Raw genomic sequence first — 25,429 nt, 5'->3', positions numbered from 1 at the left:
CCGCCGCTTTGAATGAAGCCCCGGCGACCGTTGAATCCGCGCCGGCTATACCGCGCGTCGTAGGCGAAACGTAACAGACCGCCCCGCCGAGAGGAGGAGATACCGATGGTCAGGGGACTGCATCCGCTGTCCGGAGGGATGTCGCTCTATGTTGCTCATAACCGAAGTCCGTCGTCCTTCGGCGTTTCCTGAGCGCAGCGCAGAGAGAAGGCCTCGTTCTCACGTTCAGGTTCACACAGGACACTGCAAAGTGACTTCGGGAGTGTTGCCATTTTTGTTCTCGTTCCTAGCAAGCGTTAGAACTACGCCGAAATTCAACCGCTCAGTCAGGAAGCGCAACACAACCCTCACTAAGCCCTGCCAGGCTCTTTTCCCTTTTATACTACTGCCTAGTTCTTTACAGTCTAGCAGCACTCAGAACGCGTCCACAAATTGGAAAATTGCACTAGAAAGCACGTCATCACTTTGAAACACTAAACAAAAGCAATATGTTAAATCCCGCCTCAGGCAGAAAGACATCAGTAACAAACAACTCTGAGGCTGATTCCTACGTTAGAGGCCTCGACTTAAGCCATCGGCGTTACCGTTGAGACTCCTTTTTTTGTAACGCACCTCAAAGGAATATTGTTGCAAAGCGAGGCTTCAGCGCAGGAGGCGGCCATTTATGGAAGAGATGGTCTGCAGCCATTGGAGAGGGCAGTGATCCGTCTCGAAGCATGCGAAGCGGTAACCGCAGCGAGCGACCGTATACCAGCTCAGCTGGCGAAAACCCTGTAGCCGCATGCGGCGCGGTCCTTAATGCAAACATCACCCCAGGAAGACACAGCTCCCAGTCAGTTTGTTGTTCAAAACACAATGCTCTCAACACGCGCTTCATGACGGAGTGGAGCTTCTCAACGGAATTCGACTGTGTGTGGTAAACTGAGCTGTGTAACAGCTTTACCCCACACCTTTCGAGAAAGGCTGTCGTCAAAGCGCTAGTAAACACTGTGCCCTGACCTGACTGGATTTCCGCAGGAAAACCAACTCGCGCAAATATGGACAGTAGTGCATTGACTATCTCAACTGAGCTGAGTTCTTTAAGCGGCACTGCTTCAGGGAACTTTGTCGCTGGATAGATCACAGACAATATGTGTCTGTACCCCGTGGTTGTTACCGGCAGAGGTCCCACTGTATCAATAACGAGCCGTCTAAAAGGCTCCGTAATGAGAGGTACCAACTTCAACGGCGCCCTCGATTTGTCCCCTGGTTTGCCCACCTGCTGACAGGTGTCACATGTCCTCACAAAGTGTTCTGCGTCACGAAAACACCCTGGCCAATAGTACTCTTGCAAGAGACGGTCCTTAGTCTTCTTAACTCCTAGGTGTCCGGACCACGAACCCCCATGCGACAAGCGCAACAGATCCTGACGGTAGCACTGAGGCACGATCAGCCGATCGAACTCCACTCCCCTGCGGTCTAGGTACTTCCGGTACAGGACCCCACCTCTTTCCACAAAACGAGCATTTTTCTTGGCGATACCTTCCTTGACATTGCAGCGCATGTTTTCTAGGCTGCCATCCTTCTTTTGCTCGGCTATCAAAGCCGACCGGCTGACTTTTAGCAATCTATTAAGTCCATCTGACGTAGGCGCGATGAGCAAATCTGCAGATAGCTCTTCTGACTTACCTGTGTCGGGCATTTCCTCTCCAGTATCTGGTGCCTTCAACGCTACAGGCTCAATTTTATTCAGTTCGGACGTGCTCTGAATATCAGCTTCCTGCGCCTCCGACCCTTTCTCATTGTTTGACAACGTCGGCCCCGCAACTACCGCCTTTGCAGCGAGCTTCCGAACTCTCGATCGGGTTAAGGCCTGAACGGTAGCCTCACCAAACAAAAGGCCCTTCTCGCGCAGGAGGTGATCGGACCTGTTCGAAAATAGGTACGGGTACTGGGGGGGGGGGGGGGGCAGCATAGATGACACTGCGGCCTCCGTCTCAAGTGCTCCGAAGGCTCCTTCAATAAGCACTTTTGCTACAGGCAGACACACGCTATAAGCTTCCACAGCTTGCTTGATCCATGCGCACTCGCCCGTGAACATATCGGGTTCTGCGTAAGAGGGGTGAACTACATCCATTGTAGCTGCGGAATCCCGAAGCACTCGGCACTCTTTCCTGTTCACGAGGAGGTCTCGCATGTAAGGCTCGAGAAGCTTCATGTTCTCGTCAGTGCTGCATAATGACAAAAACACGACTTTTGTTTTTGTTTCTGGACACTGGGCCGAAAAGTGACCCGGCTTCTGACACGTATAACACACGCGCGCTTGCCTCGTCTCGAACCGCTTTCTGCGTTCGGCTTCGGCTGCCGCCGTCTCCTTACGTTCGGTCGGACTGCTTTCACTCGCATCCGCACTACGTGTGTCCCCCATTGCTCTCATGGGTGTGAACTTCGGCCTCTCAAACTTGGAGCCAAATTCACCCTTTTGACCGTCCTTAGCTCCGCGAGCCCGACGCGTCACAAACTCCTCGGCTAGCTCGGCGGCTTTAGCCACCGTACTAACGTCTGGCCTATCCAAGACCCACTACCGCACGTTCTCAGGTATGCGACTATAAAACTGTTCCAGCCTGAAACACTGCAGAACTTTCTCGTGGCCACCAAACGCTTTCTCTTCTTTGAGCCACTCCTGCATGTTTGACATAAGCCTGTAGGCAAACTCTGTATATGACTCACTTCTGCCTTTCTCATTTTCCCGAAACTTCCGAGGGAACGCCTCCGCTGACAGCCTGTACTTTTTTAGCAGACTCGATTTCACTTGGTCGAAATCCTCTGCCTCCTCTCCAAGCGAGCAACTACGTCGGCCGCCTCACCGGGTAACAAAGTGAGCAAGCACTGTGGCCACGTTTCCCGAGAGAACCCCTGCTTCTCGCACGTTCGCTCAAAGTTAACCAGGAACAAACCAATGTCCTCTCCAAGCTTACACGGCCGTATCAGGTCAGTCATTTTGAACAATACTCGTTCTGCTGCACCGTGTGCCTGACTTCCATTACGAGCGCGTTCCATCTCTACCTCGAGACGCTTCATTTCCAAAGCGTGTTGACGGTCGCGCTCTTTTTCTTGTTGCTCTCGCTCTTTCTGTTCTTTACGTTCGCGCTCGTCTTTCTCTTTTTGCTCTTTAAGTTCGCGCTCCTGTTTCTCTTTTTGCTCTTTAAGTTCGCGCTCCTGTCTTTTTGCCCTCTCCTCAATGGTCTCAAGGCATTCCGACAGCTCGTCATCCTCAGCTTCTAACTCAAGAATAGCCCTTAGCAGTTCTGGTTTTCTGAGTTTGTCTGAGACATCCAGACCCAACTCTCTTGCAAGCTCCAGCAATTTCGGTTTGCGCAACGACTTCCAATCTATGGCTGCTCTGAATGCTGCTTTCTCTACTGCCTACTATTGTCTTGCCGCAAACTAACCCGGCAGCAACGACAACCACAATTACCAGCTCTGTTTCTGACACTAACAAAAGCCTGGCAAAACTCAGAAGAAAGTCCCGCACTCACCAAACCTCGCAGCCAAGAATTCAGCGCAGTCGTTCCGCTGCAGGCAACCAGTCATCACACAGGGCTCGTTGCACTGCTCCCGGATGGTCGTTGTGCTGCTCAGCATACAGTCGACCGCATATCTTCGCTGCTGGCCTCCGTTGTCGCGATCTCACCGCTGGCAAACAGTTGTTTCAATCTCACCGCTGGCACCAGTTGTTGCAATCGGGTCGCAAGCCCCAAGGGTAGCGTTGGCCTGGCGGCCTGGGGCATAACTGGAAGCATCCGAAAGTCCGGGCAAAGCATAAGTCGACTGCTAACAGAACAACTTGTTTGTTCTAGCATCGCAAAAGAGCGGCCGGTCAGGTCGACCGAAGTGGAGAGACGGGAGAGCACGTTACTCGACGGAAGAAATCGGAGCCTCTTTCGGCGTCCGGGGCAGCTGCTTTTATACTCTCGGAGTCGAGGGCAAGAAGGAACGGCTGAGGAGAGGCGCCCGTGACGGCGGGGCACGGACACGCTGAGAGACACGTTGAGACAAGAAGTGACGCATCCGCCGGGCCGGCGCCGCTCAGACCTCCTCGCTTCACAGTTGGGGAGCTCCTCTCCCCGGCTGCCGCGCTTTGACAAGCGTGGGCACCAACATGCACACACACTCACACACACACACGAAGACACGTGGCATTGAAACATGCGTGGACGCGCTTGGCAGGAAGCGTTACGGCAGCGCTGAACGGGCCAAAATGTCAGCCGCTTTGAATGAAGCCCCGGCGTCCGTTGCATCCGCGCCGGCTATACCGCGCGTCGTAGGCGAAACGTAACAAAGGCTTTTCTTTCAAGGAACCCGTCGGGTTTCCTTTGTAGCAATTGCTACGATTGGGTGGATGTCTAATTTATGTAATTGGGTGATGCGAAATTCATGAATGGGGGAGACCTTCAGTTTTTATGTTCATATTACGTAATTGTGCAGTGTTAGTTGTCTGTTCGGGCCGCGCTTCATACACTGTGGTTCGGGAACATATCGAGTGGTGCATACCCTGTGACCCAGGTTATCTAGCAAGTCAGACAGTAGACGACAGCAAGTTGTTTAATCGACACCTAGCTAATAATCTGTCGGGTTTAACGTTCCGAAACTGGCACAGTGCCTTATGAGTAGCGATTGAGGTTGCGCCCAACCATCGACTGAAGGGAGTAATAGGTGTAGAACACTGTATTGATCAACGGCGCTTAGAAGAAGAAATTATTGAACGTATTTACTATACAGCTGTCCTGCCCCCTATACTGTATGTTCTTTGCATCCCGTGACAATGCAAATGATGTTTTCGTAATTTCACCGCCTAAATATAGGATGTTCTTATGCTATTTTCCGGAAAGAATGCATACACCTGTAGTCTGCTCCACATGGGACGCCTGGTCGAGATGCACCAGTATGCTATGACATGGCTTCATGTTATCATGCTTTAGAGGAAGAAAGCAGAGGTGACGCTTAGTAGTAAAGTGAAGTTGCCTCTCCTGGCAGCTGCTGGCTGGTGCTGCCTTACCTACTGCTTACAGCTACCTGTGTACGCATCCCGATCTTGGGCCACTGAGTTTGTGCCATGTTGGCACCAATTCATTACAGAAGCTTAGTTTTTCAATTTAGCTCAGCTAATTATTTCCCTCTGCAGCATCTTCAACATTCTGCAACATGCTTGTGTAAACAATCAATGCGCGTTATTTATCCCCCCCCCCGCATGTACAACTTATTTTATGCTTACTGCAGCACGAAGGCTATTCGTTCTTATAAAATGCCGTAGAATCACAATGATTTCTGACATATTGAAAGCAGCGACTGTACAGCTATTGCAATAGTGAAATTGCGATCACATCTGTATCGGAGAGACACAGCCCACTCGACATTGCAAATAATTTACCAAAGGAAATGGCAAGAGGACGCGAGACGCCGGACATCACGTCCAGCGGATGAATCTGGGATTCTTTCAGGTCCAACAGGCAGCGCAGAGACGGGTCGCAGGCTTAGCGACGACTGCTAGATCTGTGGAGGAAAGACGCACCCGACGTCCAGTCGCTTCACTTGCAAAATTTACATAACAGCAGATTAAGCAATCAACTTAACTAGTTCATGTGATGGTGACTGCTCCCTTCTGGAAACGAACACCAGGTTTGCTGTGCAGTGCGCGCACCTTGCATGGCAGCCGATTCTTTGTTGGCTTGTCGATTATTGGCAGCTAGCACCAGGTACAGCTGGCTGAGGACTGGGTGTCCGTTGTCGGTGAAATTATGGGTCGAAAGCCGATTTTAGCATTGTAGATTGGAACGTGCAAAGGAGCGCCAAGAGCCTTCCTTATGCAAGTGTATGTCCCCGCAAGGTTATGGAATTCTTCAGCCTCTGAGATTCCCGCTAAGGTCGTCAGCTATGGTCTTCCCATGCTACCAGGCGCAAACGGCTTAGGCAACTTAGCATTCGTTCACTGACTGAGAGAATAGTGCGCCCTTTTAATGGATGTAGAGGACTTATTTTCTCGGTAGGGCGTGATAGTTTGATGTGTGCTGTCCGTGAAGCGATAGAAGGTTAGGGGGAAAACTGAACTTTCACAATTTGTGTATCTTGCCAGAGACAATTTTTAACGCTTTTAGATCTTTATCTCATTCAGCCGCCATCATTTATGATGCAGGCATCTGTACAGGGTCAGTTATTTCCTCCATTTTATGCGATATATTTTTATCCTCTGTTGACAATGCAATTTCAGCTAAGTTGGTGGACACGCCTGTAACATCAATATCTAAGTATGTTGACAACTACTTAATTGTTATGAACGAAGATTTGCGTATGCATTGTTCATGCCGCGCGCAAACAAATTTTGGGCATGTTCGCTAACTCATCGGGAGAGCTTAAGTTCATGTACAAATTGCCGATTTATAACCGCACTCAAGTTTCTTTATAATGATCTCCATTTTTCTGTGCATAAGCATGTATGCTGGGCATATCATCCCAGATCCAAGAAAACCATGGGGCCATGGCGACCCCATGCATTAAGGGAGCACTAAGTAAGTCGTGTAAGCACGAGTGTAAGCGAAGTTTACTAAATCAGATAGCCCGATTACACAGCGCAGGTATTATGCGTTCTGTCATCACTTCAGTATGCGAAGCAATCTTGCAGAAAGAAAAAAATAATAAGTATGGAGCCTGCCCCCACAGAAAATAATAAAGACGATACCACTGACCGTGGCGCCGTGCTTGCACAAGAGCCGCACAAGCAAAGCAAAGTTACCAACAGGCATAATATTAATTTACTTTTCAGTGACCCGTGCAAGCGTTCCTCGGTATGTAAGCCATTGGGGGGGGGGGGGGGGGACGCTCAAAGAAGTTGCCTAACCTAGCCAAGCATAAAACTTGTTTCGCTAATTGCACGGTCAACGTTATCTGTCAGATACCACTGAGGAGGAGGAAAGAGAAAAGCAGAAGACTGGTAGGTTTAACCAGAATAACGTCCGCTTGGCTATCCTACACCGGGGGAATGGGAAAGGGGAAAACAAAGATGACAGGGAGAGAGAGGAGGGAAGGAAAGAAGGACATTAGCCGTGAATTCGGTGACGCGTGTGGTCTAATAAAAAATGCATTATTAGTCACAGACGTTCACACAAGCCCGTCGTCCACAAAAAGCACAAAAGCGCCTTCACCACTTTATGCGCCGACGAGCGATGGGCGCGGTGTTCCAGCAGCACCTGCACGGAAAGCGGCCGATTGTCCAGTTTTTGGAAAGCGTTTGCAAGTTCTTGTCTTGCTGGGGCATATCATTAGTGGCACAGCAGAGAATTGGTAAAACTTATATTGGACAAACGGTACAGTGTTTGCATGATAGAACACGTCAGCAGTGCTGTAATTTAAAGAATGGATATGAAACCTCACACGCTCCCTTTCTTGCTTTGTAGGAAAAAAGAAATTGCTTTTTCGCCTGGAAGATTATGATCTCGTTGATTTTGCTGGCATGCATACGATGCAAAAGGTACCAAAATGGCAGGTGCACTTCAAGTAAACTTGTTCAGCGTTTGTACGCGTGGTACGTGTTTCTTCGTGTCATTGTTTCATTCGTGCTGTTCAGCCTCATTTCTAAGTATCAGCCAACTAGCCCTCATCAAACTGTTACCAGTGAATACTGCGCGTTAATTCTACTACTTGCAGTAAACTGTCATGCGAAGGGCTCTAATGGCAGCTGACACAGCCTCGATCTGCCGAACTAGCAACAGTAGCGGGTCGGCGGCACCTGGTGTCCGCAGCCATTTTTCAATTCCCATTGGAAGTAGCCTTCACAAATTAATCATCATCATTTATCATCATTTATTTTCCCTTAAGGACCACTTTCAGGGTATTACATAAGGGGGGGGGCAGAAGCATCAAGAAACACTATGGTCATTATTATACAATGGTTAACTGATTTGTACAACGGTTAACAAAACTTAGTGTACATGCTAGTAGACGATGGGCAAAAAAAATGAAAAAAAAACAAGGTAAGGTACGAACCGGCAGTAGAAATGGCAACACAACCGTCAATATAACAGAAAAGTAAAAAATAAAGTTACACGTTAGAGTAACAGCATAGTAGTGGTAGGTTAAGGGTTTCAAAAACATGACAATAGGTGTCTAATTTTATCTGGATTACTTTCATTCACTATGCTGTTGGGTAGAGCGTTCCACAATTTAATAGCACTAGGTAAGAAAGAGTTGTTAAAGACATTAGAGGAACCATGGAGACGTTGTAGAGTCAGGTTGTTAAAGAGACGCCAAGAAAAGCGGCTGGGTGGTAGTAAAAGAGTGTTCCTGAGATGTGGGAAATTATAATATAGTTTGTGGAAAAGGGAAAGTTGTGAAATCTTCCTACGAAGTGTTAGGCTAGGGATGCTGAGGGATGATTTATTGCCGCTTATACTTGTATGCTAGTCATACTTTGAAGCGATAAAACGTGCTGCGCGATTCTGCATTGCTTCGAGCGAGTTAGTCAGATAGGACTGGTGAGGGTTCCAAATTGCCGAGGCACACTCAAGTTTAGTCCGAATGAACGTTTCATAGGCGAGCTTGCGTACGGGAACAGGAGACAAAAAAAATCGATATTTTGAGTAGGCCAAGTGATTTAGAACAGTCGTTAATAAGTTGAGTTATGTGTGCAGACCACTTAAACTGATTAGTGATAGTAACGCCTAGATAACGGTAAGAGTCAACTTTAGTCAGGGCTGAGGAATTACGAAAACACTAGTGGTTAATGATGTCCCGCTTGCGAGTTAACACATGCATTTACGCTTATAAACGTTCAGGGACATGAGCCAAACAGAGCACCAATTTGCTATTTTGCTTAGGTCTTCCTGGAGTATTAGTTGGTCATTATGGGAGGATATGCGCCGATACAAGACGCAGTCATCAGCGAATAACCGAATTGATGAAAGAATGCTATTAGGGAGGTAATATATAAAAATTAGAAACAAAAGAGGTCCGAGCACAGAGCCCTGTGGTACACCTGATAAGACTGGACTACTTGACGACTTGAGGCTATCGATGACTGTGTGTTGTGAGCGATTAGTGAGAAAACATTCAATCCAGGACAATACAAGTGGGTCGAGATTAAGACAAGCAAGTTTCGCGTTAAGACATAGATGGGCGACACGAAAAAACGCCTTTGCAAAGATAGATAACATCGGTTTGGAAACGGGAGTCAAGGTGGAGGTGAAGGTCTTTGGTGAATTCGAATAATCATTACTCAGTAGAATGACTGACTGGCACATGCTTTACATGGCTGGCGTAGCATTGCGCACCTTATCTCTCGCTCCTATCTTCAATATCAACTACTTGAAACCACGTGCTGCTCCCAACCATTAGGTAACCGCCTCTAAATAAAGGAGGTTACCAGTCGGTTTGCGAACACTGAGGCTTGGAGGGATTGTTACGCACACGCTTCGATTTACCTCGTTCACGTGAGTTGCATCTACCTCGGTGCTTAGTTTGCTCCATATATGAGCACGTGGAATCAAGGTAGCGATTCGAACGCATATGTACGAATTTTGAATTTCAACTCAATTTTTTATGAACTATGAACGCGTTGAAGAACGTAGGCAAGAAGCCACATAGGGACTTTACAGGACCGAGCATACATTTATGTGCCCATCAGCTACAGAGGCAGCCCTTGTCGCCAACATTTCCTGTAAAGTACATTAAGTACGCTAAATTCATAGGAAGGATAACATTAAGTAGTGGCTGTACTGTAGCGCAGATATTGTTATCTGTATTGCTCTTTAGTGGACTAACCTATGGTACTGTTACAAAATTCATAACGGATAACTAATAAACGCGCTAATACTCATGTGAGTTGAACACTATGCGTAGCACCCACGGTGCTGCATGACATTGTGAATCGCTTACCTTGGGGCTCCTTCAAACGTTTGCGATGTGATGGTTGTGCACGCGTCAGATACCTATCTTGTGTCTCGCTAGATTCAATTGTCAAGAAAGCGTACTTTCCCTCGCGTTCGTCTAGCCATCTTTGGCGGCGAAACGCTTGTGAGTGTCGCCTGAGCTTTCTCTTTCACAAACGACGCACGGTGTCGAACTGTATTGCACCACCTCCAAGGAAGCATGGGCCTGTCCCCGGGGCAGCTTGACAGCCCTCGAAGGCAACAAAGAGACGACGTCCTTTCTGCCAGAGGCGTTTTCTCGTTGATAGAGCGCGTCAGTCGGTCCGCGCAGAGTCATTCGTGCCAAGCTCTTCGCTGCTGCCGTGTCGGCCTTTCGTCGCACATCGACGAAAGGCCGACACGATTGCACGACCAACGGGGCGAACTGACAGGCCGCATAAACGGGAGATCCAGATATGCGTTATACGACCCCCGCACGACGCATACCTTGCGCTTATACCGAACGTGAAATCACCGGTCTCGACTGGCTCCTTATTCCTGTTCTCACCAACCCCGTTTATCCTCATATCACAACATTTTAATGCACCACTCTTTCTTTTGCTGTATTTTGTGTTATTCATGCATTCATTAGTGTTTTGTTTCCTTAAATTGTTCCCGCGTTCTTCTCGCCTGTTTCAATTCTTCGTCTTTCCAAGTGGCGGTACATTACTTGAGAGCCTTGCATTATCCGTGGCATATATGCGCCACAACCTGTGTTCAAAACATACTCGGTGATCTCCAATCGAGTGTTCGGTGCAAGAAAGTGTTTCTGGCTTGAAAGTTCGCAGCGCACTGAATTAAAACACAATTAAACACAGTATCGTCCTTTCTGCCAGAGACTTTTTCTCGTTGGGCGGAGTGTCATTCGTGCAAACTTCTCCGCTACTGCCGGGAATGGGGAGGTTTATTATACGCTTATTATAGTCGATGGTCGGGTGCACCATTCGTCAACTTTATGGGCGATCCGACTGACTGAGTTCAGAGCGAGCTCACGTACACAATGAGCAGCACTTCTCGTATAGCGGCACACAGCTACGGGTTTTGTTATGATGCTTATTTCAGTAAGGGACGTTTATTGTAATTTATGGCCGTGAGAACTGATTGCTCAGTGTAAAGGTGATCAGGCTTACACAAGTCCGACTTCACCTGCAGTGAAACTTCTTGCATAGCGGACACTTGGCTGTTACCGCACCGCGTACTATGTGCGAGCGATCGCGCACCGTCCTCGGCCGATGTTCCCCAATGGCTCGTTGCGCGCTCTGCAGCGAGGAATCCCGGCGCCCTCGATGCCAGCACCACTCGGTCCGCGGAAATGTGCTGAAGCGCGCGCACTGGGGAAGCGAGATTTGCGGCTACCACGGGCTGGCGCGCCCGGAGCCGCCTATTGTGTGGCGCAAACCTCGTCAGCTGGCTTCGACCCCTATTATGCAAGCTCGACGTTTTTATTGCGAAGCAATACTACTTTAGGTCGCACTTCAGCCCGTTCCGTGGCGAGGCGGTGGTAGGCACCATTGACCTTTAGCGTGACCTCGCTGCGTGACGTCACGCCACGTGACCTAGAGTGACGTCACACCAGCCGTGTAAAAACGGGGCCCCATCTCACGCCGTCGCGAGGCGAGGCGGTAGCCACCAACGGCGACCAGGGGCGCTACGGTCACTATTGCTTCGCAATCACCAGGCTTAACCAAGCTAAGACACGGCCGTTTTTGTTTCTTTGATATTCCATTCAATACTTCTGCGTTCTTGTTTTAAACCGGTCTAGCTATCATGTTTGACCGATGTTGAAACTTCTTTTTCTTCTAAGGCATAGTCACAAGAAAAAACACTGGCAGTTCTTGCGCGCGCACCGTTATTTGCTCGCCCTTCCATCTGTCTAGTATGCACCCGGCTCCCATGCGCCACCGGTGTTGGTTGACGGGCTCTTTTACATTAGGAAGACAATTTGTCTTCATACGTGAGTATTTACTGCAGATAACCGGGATAAGGGGCACGACATAGGGCGGCATTGTCGAACTTCACGGAAGATGCAGGCAAATTAAAAAAAAAAGACGGTCTGTAGTGTATCATACACTACCTATAGATGCAATTAATCCTAAAAGCAATATTGACATATGGCTCCTGCGTACGTTGAGAGACTGTCACGTAATCTCGATAAGAGGCTTCCGATATTCCTGCACGATGTTGACACAACTCCAATGCCGCGAGAAAAGCTGCGGAAACAGTGATTAACGACTTCCCCGTAGACAAAATAAGCGTTCCATGCAAACAAAAAACTGTCGCCAGCGGTAACTGTTTGCGTTTCCTTGTCACACAGTGTTTTGTCATTGGTTTCCCATCCATACCCCTCCCTTCTCAAGCGCACGTAGCACAAGAGCGTTGAAAAAGAGCGAGCAACGTTTACGATGCATTCGACAACGCTTGCGCTAGTGCGGCGCCGCCGCTTGTAGCCTCGTCAGGAAACCGCCCCGAAAATGAGCGGCGAACTATTCAGCCAGCGCGAACGATGTCGCTAGCGAATGGAGAACGCATTTTTTCTTGAAGAGCTTGACAAGCGAAAGACGAGCTCGACAAGAACGCGCTCGCTCGAGGCGGCTTGCGCTCACGCGCAACAAAGAGCAGCCTTCTGTGAGCCGTGACGAACCTGTGCCCCACTTTATGGCCGCTGCCGCCAGCTGGGGTCGGCTCGAGATTAATTTCCAGGACACGGGGCTCTTATTCATGACGCCATGGGGGGAGCGGGCCAGACGTTCCACGCAGATCGTCCGTGCTATTCTCAGCTGCTCGCGCAAGTTAATAAATGACTGCGGAGAGTGTTGTCCGAGTAACGAGCGAAAAGGCGTTGATGACACGCCGCGACATCCGACGCCCCATTTGTCTGCGCAAGCATCGCAGGGATAATGTGCCGAAACGCGGCGGCCGCTGCAGGGGAGCGCGAGCAATAAGACCCCGCTTATTACATACCTGCACAGGAAACGCGAGTGCCCTGCAGTGAAGGATTCTGTGCGAAACTGTCTTTTCTTTATTGGCACAAAGGAGCGCGTTTCGAATGACTTTGACATGCAGAAGGAAACAAAAACGAGCGCGTCGAGGCGCATGTGACTCTTCCGATACCGATTATATTCCTGACGTAAACACGAAGCAAACAACCAAGATTGCCGAAGAGCCTTCCGAAGAAAGAGAGACAGAAAGTGACGAAGAAGGAACTGCACTGGGGTTAACGAAGTGCCACGTCCAGTTGGTAAACCTACACTTGAGGAAAGAGAAAGGTGCAAATATCAGCAAGAAAAGAGAGATAATCGAGGCAGCCAATGTGAACATACCCGAGAACGAACGTTCACTGACAGTCACGTGCGTTCGCATAGTTCCGTCACCTTCAAAAAGCGCCAAAGGGCCTTTGTTGCCTTTACGGAAGAAGGAGTGCAACAGAGCCCATTATGGAGTCGCCAAGACGGGCGGAGCCGCACAAGGGGCTATTCGCTCATCAGAGGCGCAAAATTTGCGTAGAGTGTTGTTGGCCCCTGGGATTAAGGATCAATGAGCATTCATAAACACCGTGCCCAACAACATGCGACAAAACAAAGTTGTTTCACGACGGGAGAGTCCAACTAATATAACAACTAACCAACTAACTGACTCACTGACTAACGAACCAAATAAGTAATACCTGGCTCACCTGTGCGGCCGAAACTTAGACATTAACAAATGAATTTGAAAAGAAATTAATGACACTGCGACGACCATTGGAAGCGAGAAATGCAGCTGCAATGTCAATGACAGAGAGGCGGCAGGTATGGACAAGAAAACGAACAGGAGGAACTGATTTTTATGTTTAAGTTAAGATGTTGAGATCGGCAGGTCATATAGTATACGACCACTCGTCTAACAGGGTAGCAGTATACGTGCCAAGACAAGGGAAAGGGTGTCCACGACGGCAGAGGAATACTATAGGTGCCTTAGTCCCATTGGGATGTATGCTAGCTCTCTTCCGAATTTGAGTGAATGATTGCCTAAAAAGGCCATCTATTCACTGTGTATTGATAAGCGTTTCCGTGTTGCATCGCTTTTAGTTTAGCGCCTTAGGCCATGCCAAGACTGACCCTTTTTATAATCATCATTACGAGTACATTGGAGCTCTGTTTCTATCGCAGTGCCTGTTCTGTTGAAGAAAGGTCGCTTTCTGCACCGGTGGAAGGAGTTCTCCCGCGGCTCGGTTCCCATCACTGAGCAGGTTTTCCAAATTGAGTAATGCTACCAGCGTTTCTGTGACTGCACGACACCCACCCGAGGCGGTGCGCACCTGTTTCTGTCTGATTATACTGCGTTCATAGATTGACGGCGTGGCAGATAGCTGCCGATATATTGAGCACGGATACGCTGCACTGTCACCTTTCTTCCTGCCCTGTGAATTGTGCGCAAAGGTTTTATCAGAACGCCTCGTGACGTTAGCATTTCTCGTCAGGGAATGCTTTGAGTGCAGAAAGCCGCTTTAAAACTGAATTTTTTGGTGATCTAAAGAAGGGGCCCTCCAACAGCGGAGAAGAATAATTTTAGACTCAATAAATACGTTTCAAAAGGGTTCTCTACTGTTCTAGGTGCGACCCCAAAACGCTACGAACCTTTCACCCACCGACACGCTTCCCGACTGATAACGAAAGTTGCAGTATTCTATTTTATATGACTTCCGTTGCGAGCACCTTAACTGTAGAGTTCTTCACTCCTTTAAGAATGTCCAGAGTTTCTTGATTGTTTTTCACAACTTTCGTGCTGCGAGAAATCTTGCACACAAGGACTCCTGCAAAGCCAAACTAGCTCTCAAATCGCGCGTCTCATTCTTTCTTCTCTTGATTTCTCTGACGCTTTCAAGCTGATTTGCAAGAAAGCGGGGCAGCACGAATCATGAGGCACTCTTGAAATAGAAAAAGAAAACCGAAAGAGACTTGAAAAGAGCCTGCTTTTCGACGGCCTCGCGAGAGTGAATATGAGATATCCCTTCAAAACGCGTCGATACATTCCCCGAGGGCGAAGCTAACGAGATCACTTCAGAATTCGCAAGCAGCTTCCGCTGTTCCCACACATTTCGCGATCCACGGAGGAGCTTTACAAGAGTGCGATGCCAGTGGGTGCCGAGAAAAAAAAAAGTGAACGGGCGGAGAAGCGCTGAGCAGCGCAGACGCACTTGGGCTTCGCCGACACTGCGGCGGGGGCCCTCTGTTTGGCACCGTCAGCAAAGCTTCGTGGCAGGAAGTGCCGACAGCAGCAGACCAGCGCCATTGTAGGTCATCCTGGGCTCAATTCACCCGACGATGTGGCGAGCCGGAGCTCATCTCGGGACGCGCGGAGCAGGCTTCCCTGTGGACAAGGAAGGAGCGCCGCCACCGTTGCGCCGCTATGCAGGCGCATTTTTTTTTTCAGGAAGGCTCACCGTGACGGTGCAATTACAGAAGCGGCCGCTTGCTTTTACCTAATCTTCAAGGGGTTACAGCCATTCGCGACGACCACGTGTCTAGCATTGCTTCGACACCTCGCCAATTGCTCTTTCTCAGAAGTGCCCTGTACTATGCTGTAACAGGGGCGACTTAAAATCATTCTTTAAAATGAATCTCTTGGAAGCCTACGCTACTTCAAACCAATCTTCGCTGTTCACTGAATTGGGCTAAAAAATTTAATTATGGGGTTTTACGTGCCAAAACCACTTTCTGATTATAATGCACGCCGTAGTGGAGGACTCCGGAAATTTAGACAACCTGGGATTCCTTAACGTGCACCTAAATCTAAGTACACGGGTGTTTTCGCATTTCGCCCCCATCGACTGAATTGTGCTGTCTTGTTTTCAGAAGCCAAGATGCGTAGATCATAGCCTTGCGCGTCGCTGGCGCAGAAACCAACGAGGTGGTTGCTCCAGTACTTCAAGTCGGCAGTTTCTGCGATCATTCATAGACTTGGCGCGCACCTTCAAGATTGCGCGTAACTATTGCCTTCTCTTTCCCGTTCTCTTTTCACTCCTTTATGCAGAATAGGAAATCGGGGGTGCTTCTGGCTAGCCGCCCTTCATTTCGCTGCTTCTCTATCACTGCAGCTGCGGCCACATTGATAAAGACGGGGGGGGGGGGGCAGGGGGATAAAATAGAAAGTACTTGCGCGGATGTTAAGCACGAGTGAAGCCACTCTTTGGGCATGCGTTCAGGATTGGCGCGAGAGAAGTTGGCAGCGACAAATGGGTAGCAGCCCGCAAGCTTGTAGCGCAGCTCAGCAACACACGCGCTTAGGTCAGCTGCCCCACATGCCGGCGCGGAAATGACAGCGATACGATCGGGAGCGCACCCGTATGGCGTAGCAGCGCGGGTGCGTCAAAAACACTACAACCTCAATAAATGTGCATTGAAAACCTAAAGCAGAAAGAGCCGCCGGCCAGAATTCTGTTTTTACAGCGAAGCTGTATGCCTCAATCCAGCAATGCATTGATCGCGTCCGTGCGCAAGAACTCGACCAGTCGCAGCCGGAGGCGAGCGCCGCGTGCGCCGCTGGGTTCCTTGTAGCACCACCGGATGGCGCTAGCCTACGCGCATACGTGGCGCCGGCCGTGCAGGCGAGAAAAAAAAAAGAACCAGGAAACTCGCCTTTGCACATAGCGTTCGCAGCAAGCGCGTACCGGTAAATATTACTGTTGAACAACCTGCAGTTGCCAGGAAGCGGGAATTGAAGGATACAAACCAGGGAGTGACGCAACTACGCTTTCATAAGTAAAAGAACGCAATTGGGAACTGATTTCATTCGTGTTCTCATGGCGCAGTGGAAAAGACACGTAAGGTTAGGTCTCTAGAAGAGCCTTCACAGCGCGTTCACACCTTCACGCCTTCAACCGCCTTCGCAGCGTACATTGGAGTCATTTTCAAGCGAAGCTTCTATTGCGTCACTCGTGTCGACGTCGGTGTTTGCTTTGCGAAAAAAAAAAAAGAAAAACCAGGACGCGCGAAAATAAAAATTGCATGTCGGGCTGCGGATTCATACCACCGACCTTCGCGTTACGAGGACACCACGCTAATCGACTCAGCCACTGTTCTTTCTTTTTCATTGCCCCCCCCCCACCTTGTTTTGGCATTCAAACACAACCTTTCATAACAGCGATAAAACACGCAACAGCCACACTTCGGCTCCGCAGTGATACCATATAGGGCTCTTCCAGACCTACGAGACTGGATTACCTTATTGGATGAGCGGGTGACTCAAAAACTTTTGATTCAGCCACTGTCGGTTCACCATACGCGCATTATAAAGGGGCGTTTTATATGCATGAAGAAGTAGACGCAGCGCAAGTCGCGAGCCAATCACAGGCGACCCCTTCCTCCGGAGGAGGAAAAGGGTTTGATCGCGTGTTCGCTGGCCTCGGGGGAAGAGGGGGGGGGGGGGGCGTTTCCCGTCAGTTAAGGCCCGACATTCAGATGGGTAGGCCGCGTTTTCCTTCGTTCTGCCGATGGGGATAGCAATGGGGGCTTGTTTGTACGGCATATCTTATTTTGTTATAGCGCAAGCTTGACACGGACAACAAAAGGCCCATCTGACACACACAGCGCTCCTTTCAACAAATTTATTTCTCGTTCTCGTCGCTATATGTACACCCTCGACCCGTCATACAGCACGTGTAAAACTTTTGGAACAATAAACAAAATATAAACTGGGAACCACACGTAGGCAGTTTCTTGACTCGCATATTCACAGACATGTACACGTTCAACGCGAACAAATTTAATTCAGCTCTGTTGAAGATAATGAAATGGAAGGTTTACTGACGCATGCGTCGCCGAATGTTGATATGTGCCTGGCTTCTATTATCAAGCGCGTCATTTCACACCAGCTTCTACTCATGATGACTGTTTCTTTAAATCTTGGTTTGCACTTGCATCTCTGGCCATGGATGGCAAGAAAGCCGTCAGCGGCCACGTTGTTCACTTTCTTGCCGTGTTCACGTAGCCTGTGATTTATGCATCTGCCTGTTTGACCGATGTAGGATTGTCCACACCCGAGAGGAATACGCTATACCACACGCCGGCGATGCAATAAACAAATTTCTTTTTATGTTCTTTTTCGCATGCGCTACGTGGGATTCTTTCTGGCCTTGTGTTTTTACAGAGGCTGATCAATTTATTAGGTGCCGAAAACACAACGTTGATGCCGCTCCTTCCAGCAACCTTCTTTATTCTATGGGAGAACCCGTGTGTGTAGGGGATGACGGCAACCTTTCTTTTGTTCATGTCAGTGCTCGACACGTGCAGCTGCTCCGAACTGCTTTGCTGCGCCTTCTTAATCAGTCCTTCGGCGACTGACACAAGCACGTGGCTCGGGTAACCAGCGCTGCTTAAACGCGAGGCTTGCCGTTCGAAGCTATCCTGCATTAGGTGTCGGCATGATTTTTTCAGTGCTTCGCTGAAACACTTCTTCGCGATTCCCCTCTTCACAAGCTTTGTATGCGCGGAATGAAATGGTAAAAGTGGCTTACTTGCCCTAGGTTCGTAACACCAGCAGGTTTCGTTATCGGTGAGCACAAACTTGATGCCAAGGAATCTAATCCTCCCGTCACATGGCATTTCAAAGGTCACTTCTACTGGATTTAGACAGTTACGAATGGTGGTAAAAACAGGAGCACATTCATTAGTATAACAAGCGGATGAACAGTCAATTAGAACTAAAAAGTCGTCAATATATCTTAAAACTTTTACAACCTTAGATTCGTGAAGGCGCTGTGACAGGTCTCTGTCAAGTTTGGCTAAAAACAGATTACTTAGCACTGGTGCTAGGCAAGAACCTATACACACTCCTTGTTTCTGCAGATACAGGCTACCTTTGTTCTCGATAAACGTAGATGACAAATAAAACCTAAGTAATTCTAAAGAATTGTCAATGGATGTACCTGCTTCCGTGCTAAATCTAACGGCACCATATGTATATGCAACTGTCAATAGAGGTTAATAATTCTGATTGTGGCAGAGAATAATAAAGGTCCTTAACATCAGCAGAGAAGGCGTTTAAACCTTGATTTTCATGAGCCCTTACAAAATTTCAAACCTCCTCAGAACTCTTTGTCAGGAAAGGGTCACTGATGTCTAGCAAGTTTAGTTTTTCTTCAAGGTACATGGCGAGAGATTTCTGCCACGTGTCCCTCTCAGAAACTATCACCCTGAACAGTACACCTTCTTTGTGAGTCTTAGCGATGAAAAATACTTCCAGACAATCCGTGCTTCTTTTGATGCTGTTCATTACACCTTGCAGATTCATCTTGCAGATTCATACACAATTGTTGTGCTTTTGCTCTGACCTTATTGCAATAGACGTCATTTCTTTCATTAAAAACTGCCGAAACAGCGTTTATAGCTTTCTCATTGAATTCTTCATGCTAAAAAACTGCGAAGCCGCCTTGTTTATCAGCTGGCAGCACACACAGATCATGCTGTAACAAGTATGATTCTACGTGTTTCACAGGTAATTTCTGACGTGAATGCTTACAGCTTTTTAAGGCGTCGACACTTTCGGAGTTGATCCTCGCGGCCTCGTCTCTGGAGCACGTCGGGAGAGCTGACGCACAATAGATAAAAGTTTAGGTTTTTTCTTCGGGGGTTGCAGCGCAAAGTTTGGTCCGAGCACCAAGACACCACGTACAGGTTCAGGGAGCCAGAGTCCTTCCGGTATATGTAAGTTGCAGGTCGCATTCACGCGCACTTTGACACAGGACAAGGATCCTAAACATCCAGCACTCAGAATGGCTCCGGCAGGCTAGACTTTTCAGAGCCTTTCTGGGGACGCAGCTGCGCAGCACCTATGAACAGGACACAGCGGAAGTGCAAGAACGAAAGCATCTACGGCTGGCAATCCAAATGATGGAGTTCCACTGGAATCTTCAGCTGAGCCATCTACGTGACTAGGTGAGCGAAGTGCGCGTGAATGCGACCTGCAACTTACATATACCGGAAGGAATGTGCCTCACTGAACGTGTACGTGATGTCTTGGGGCTCGGACCAAAGTTTGCGCCGCAACCCCCGGAAGGAAAAAACAATCTGAACTTTTATCTATTGTGCGTCAGGTCTCCCGACGTGCTCCAGACGACGAGGCCACGAGGATCAACTCCGAAGGTGCCGACGCCTTAAAAAGCTGTAAGCATTCACGTCAGAAATTACCTGTGAAACACGTAGAATCATACTTGTTACAGCATATATCTGTGTGTGCTGCCAGCTGATAAAGAAGGCGGCTTCGCAGTTTTTTCGCATGAAGAATTCAATGAGAAAGCTATAAACGCTATTTCGGCAGTTCTTAATGAAAGCAATGACGTCTCATGCAATAAGGTCAGACCAAAAGCACAACAATTGTGTAAAAAGATGAATCTGCAAGTTGTGATGAACAGCACCAAAAAAAAGCAAGAAGGATTGTCTGGAAGTATTTTTCATCGCTAAGACTCACAAAGAAGGTGTACTGTTCAGGGTGATAGTTTCTGAGAGGGACACGTGGCAGAAATCTGTCGCCATGTACCTTGAAGAAAAACTAAACTTGCTAGACATCAGTCACCCTTTCCTGACAAAGAGTTTTGAGGAGGTTTGAAATTTTGTAAGGGCTCATGAAAATCAAGGTTTAAAGGCCTTCTCTGCCGATGTTAAAGACTTTTATTATTCTCTGCCACAATCAGAATTATTAACCTGTATTGACAGTTGCATAAATACATATGGTGCCGTTAGGTTTCGCACGGAAGCAGGTACATCTTTGACAATGTTTTTTAGAATTACTTAGGTTTTATTTGTCACCTACGTTTCTCGAGAACAAAGGTACCCTGTATCTGCAGAAACAATGAGTGTGTATAGGTTCTTGCCTAGCACCAGTGCTAGGTAATTTGTTTTTAGCGAAACTTGACAGAGACCTGTCACAGCGCCTTCACGAATCTAAGGTTGTAAAAGTTTTTAGATATGTTGACGACTTTTTAGTTCTAATTGACTGTTCATACGCTTCTTTTACTAATGAATGTGCTCCTCTTTTTACCACCATTCGTGACTGTCTAAATCCAGTAGAAGTGACCTTTGAAATGCCATGTGACGGGAGGATTAGATTCCTTGGCATCAAGTTTGTGCTCACCGATAACAAAACCTGCTGGTGTTACGAACCTAGGGCAAGTAAGCCACTTTTACCATTTCATTCCGCGCATACAAAGCTTGTGAAGAGGGGAATCGCGAAGAAGTGTTTCAGCGAAGCACTGAAAAAATCATGCCGACACCTAATGCAGGATAGCTTCGAACGGCAAGCCTCGCGTTTAAGCAGCGCTGGTTACCCGAGCCACGTGCTTGTGTCAGTCGCCGAAGGACTGATTAAGAAGGCGCAGCAAAGCAGTTCGGAGCAGCTGCACGTGTCGAGCACTGACATGAACAAAAGAAAGGTTGCCGTCATCCCCTACACACACGGGTTCTCCCATAGAATAAAGAAGATTGCTGGAAGGAGCGGCATCAACGTTGTGTTTTCGGCACCTAATAAATTGATCAGCCTCTGTAAAAACACAAGGCCAGAAAGAATCCCACGTAGCGCATGCGAAAAAGAACATAAAAACAAATTCGTTGATTGCATCGCCTGTGTGGTAAACCGCATTCCTCTCGGGTGTAGACAATCCTACATCGGTCAAACAGGCAGATGCATAAATGACAGGCTACGAGAACGCAGTAACAAAGTTATAAACGTGGCCGCTGACGGCTTTCTTGCCATCCATGGCCAGAGATGCAAGTGCAAACCAAGATTTAAAGAAACAGTCATCATGAGTAGAAGCTGGTGTGAAATGGCGCGCTTGATAATAGAAGCCAGGCACATATCAACAATCGGCGACGCATGCGTTAGTAAACCTTCCATTTCATTATCTTCAAAAGAGCTGAATTATCTTCGTTCGCGTTGAACGTGTACATGTCTCAATATGTGAGTCAAGAAACTGCCTACGTGTGGTTCCCAGTGAAAATCTTTTGTTTCTTTTTCCAAGAATGTTACATGTGCGGTATGACGGGTCGAGGGTGTATATATAGCGACGAGAACGAAAAATATATCTGTTGTTGAAAGTAGCGCTGTGTGCGTCAGATGTGCCTTCTGTTGTCCGTGTCAAACTTGCGCTATAACAAAAAAATTGGAGCACGCTTAAGCTTCGCCTTCAAGAGTGGAACGCGACAGCGTTCCCGTCGACCCGCCAAGGGGTGTAAGACAATGCGCTACGGCGCAGCGATCACTTACGAGGCGCCCCCGCGTCGGACTTTTCACCTACCAATCACGCGGTGAGCGTCGAGCAACGCAGCGTTCGGCGCGGCAACGAAACGTGCGCCTGAGCAAGCGGAACGAACCAAAGAACTCGGTGTCTCGGAGGGGGAAACGATGTACGCCAGCCAAACGTCGTGATCGGCACGGGCAGAGAGATAGACAGATAGTGATCTAAAGAAAGGAAGGACGCTTGATTATGCAACCCGTGAGGGAGCATGGCAAAGCGTCTTCAGGGGAGAGGGTGTCCGGGCAGCGACGCGCCTCGCACCGGTCCCCGCACAGCCCCAATGCGCGCGTGGCGCGCCAGCTGTCGGGGCAGCGCCGTACATTGAGAGGAGGGGGTCTCCTGTGTTTGCCGCAAGATGGCTCTGCGTGTGCGGAAAGCGCAGAAGAAATGAAGCGGAAACGCCCTTCGCTACTCGCGTAACTGCGACTTCTGTAAGTTACATGGTCATAATTACCGATATACACCGCAGTATCACTTTCTAGGGCTCGTTTCTAAGGCAACACCGCATTCACTAGAGGCGCTTTTGTACGGCTTCGAAGCATCGAACTCGTGGCTGAGTGGTAGCGTCTCCGTCTGACACTCCGGAGATCCTGGTTCAATTCCCACCCAGCCCATCTTGCAAGTTGTTTTTATTCATGAAGTGCCTCCCGGGATTTATCGCTCACGGCCAACGCCGCCGACACAGGCTTTCCTGGGACACGAGCTCCTTAACACTGTCGCGTTAATAAGATATTCGTTCCGCCGAAGAGCAGGCTGCGTTGAAACGCTGGAGCGGGCCGCGTGTCGTGCGTTCCACCGAAGAACAGGCGGCGTTTCATGAACGGCGCCGGGAACTCGCTCGAGAAAGGGCTCGTCGCCGACCTAGCCGCGAGGCAGCGCGGAGCCGAGGCGTTACGACAACGAAGAGCCAAGCTTCGCTTGCAGCCCTCTTCAGAGTAGTGGAAAGATGGCAATTTTTTTTTACTGATACCATAACTTGATTAAACTTCTTACAGTATATAGAGAGCGATCGTGATGCCCTTAGAGTAGGCGTACTGCCGTTTGCAGTATGTGCAGATAATATAGAGAAATTACATTCCCTGGGGATTTTCGACGATTTGTTGAAGCAAATTCTTTGTTCTTCACTGTAAAACACTGAACACGTGCACATTACAGCTTGATTTTCCCTAAACTGGCCAACAAGCAATAGTTCTTACTTTGTGAATTTTACCTTTTATTACGAATACGTTAGTACTCAATGTGATGTTAATGCGAGACACAAAACTAAAGAAAAAGGCCAGGGAAAAGATAACTTGTCCAATAATCCTAATTTAATAGTTTATTTGAGTCGGAACAAAAACGCAAGTTGCACGAGTTGGTATAAATTCATAAAATTGCTTCAATGCGAACTCCCAATTACCATGGTTACGTTAAATTACTTATAATTATGGTAATCTAGATTAACATAATTAGACATAAGGTTTTCGACTGACTAAGAATTTTGGGAGTAATTTTTCACGAAAACATCCAGTGGAATAAACAGGCTGAGCTTGCTCCCCCTGAATTTCTCGTACCATAGGTGTCTTATCGAGTTTGAGCTTTGCCTTGCTGCAAAGAATTAAACTCTCACTATATGATTCTCTCTTTTAATCGACACTAAGCTATATTATCTGGTATGAGGCACCAGAGATGAAAAGAACTTAGAGTATGTAGACTAAATAAATAAGCTGTGCGTATAATTACAGGTGCTCCACGCGATTCACACCGTAAACCCATTTGCGATGCCATTAATTTAAATCTAATGCTTGAAATTTATATTTCCATTTTATTGAAGCGATATCGTACTTGTCGAAATAAATAAGTATTCTATTCTGATTGAGCTAGCACATCTAACACCATAAACTGCCCACATAGCACGCAAGCCGCTGAAGCTTGGAGAATCCCTTGTTCACGTTCCAACTATTGTCGCCAGACGATCAGCTATTTACTGCCGCTAAAACTTAACACTGTTGCACAATAAATCAATAATATCGTTATTTTCTACCAACAGCTTTTTTCCCTTCTTTTGCGTGTACAATGTACGTGTGTTTAAAATGCACTCAATTTCAGACCCACCAACATGTATGGCATTTTATAAGATTCATGATTTCACGAGCTGCACTGTTAGTGTTGCTGTGTGTTAAACGGGGCGAGAGCCTTCCACGACCCTACAATGGCTTTTTGCTTCCACCCAATAGTATCACTGTTGAAACTGTTGTATTGCCTCCTCTGATGCTGAAATAAACTGAATTGAATTGAATAATTGGAATCAAAGGTCGCGAAAGGGTCAAAGGGCACCAGACTCAGACAGCACGTCTCTACATGTGACCTACCATACAGATTCACTGTCGAAAAAGAACCATGGGATGCCGAGGAAATCTTTCGAGATCAGCGTACGCATTTAGGAGACGTACACAAAATACTGTGTGAGCGGTCATCATAATCTTGGCTGGCGACCCCGAACACGTCCCACCGCCGCTCCACGCATGCTGGCAGTTGTTGTTCTAGCCAACAACGACATCAAGCACAGGTCGCCGATGAGCTGGGCTGTGACTCACACAACAGGGCGGTATTTTCTTACTCTTCGCCGATAATGTTGTACGCGCCCACTAGTGCCAACATCACGTGCTCCAATGTTACACATATCCAAACAACATATGAAATTTTCACAGTGATCGACGGACTGATACAGATGCACTTCTGTGTAATCAATTTGTGCATTTACTTATCACAGTGCCGCAAGACTAACACACCTGTCCTGAAATTGTATACTCTAGAGCATTCATTCCCAAGTTTTTAACGGAAGCGTATCTCCGACATCAAAAGCACTGGGCACTAGGGGCGGGCAGCCGTTTCTGTGCGCGCCGAAGTTTATATGTAAATTGACGCAGGATTCTCATGGCTACAGCTTTGAAAACTGAATCGCTAACAAAGATTTTGCGCAGTCTCAGTCTCAACAGGAGATCGTTGCAAGAATGATATACCAGTTTCTAAAATGCATTTAATGGCGCCTAATTTCATTTCACCGTCTAGTTCGACAAGAAACTTCTTTTCCTGTTATGTACTCGAATTATTAAACTTTTTAATACGGTGGTAAGACTGAATATTTTGTGGGTTTGTCAAGAACAATCTGTCAAGGCCCATTGACACTACGGCGCGTATTAGTTCCCCGGCAGCCTTCACCAAAGCAACATCAAGCACTCTA

At 48.0% G+C, this 25,429-nt stretch overlaps 1 protein-coding gene and 1 long non-coding RNA gene across 2 annotated transcripts in view; one reads left to right on the top strand and one right to left on the bottom strand.

Moving 5' to 3' along the window:
* Nucleotides 1-25,429, bottom strand: part of LOC142576740 (TWiK family of potassium channels protein 7-like) — a 377,792-nt gene that overhangs the window by 222,669 nt on the left and 129,694 nt on the right. The window lies entirely within an intron of this gene.
* The window catches only part of LOC142576741 (uncharacterized), a 62,205-nt gene that overhangs the window by 36,306 nt on the left and 470 nt on the right, over nucleotides 1-25,429 (top strand). The window contains exon 6 of the long non-coding RNA XR_012826951.1: nucleotides 7,431-7,558. This is a non-coding gene — a long non-coding RNA (uncharacterized LOC142576741). The remainder of the gene's footprint in view (nucleotides 1-7,430; nucleotides 7,559-25,429) is intronic.

Source organism: Dermacentor variabilis, chromosome 3 (assembly GCF_050947875.1).
Source record: "Dermacentor variabilis isolate Ectoservices chromosome 3, ASM5094787v1, whole genome shotgun sequence".
Classification (NCBI taxonomy): domain Eukaryota; kingdom Metazoa; phylum Arthropoda; class Arachnida; order Ixodida; family Ixodidae; genus Dermacentor; species Dermacentor variabilis.
This window is presented reverse-complemented; position numbering and strand designations above follow the sequence as displayed.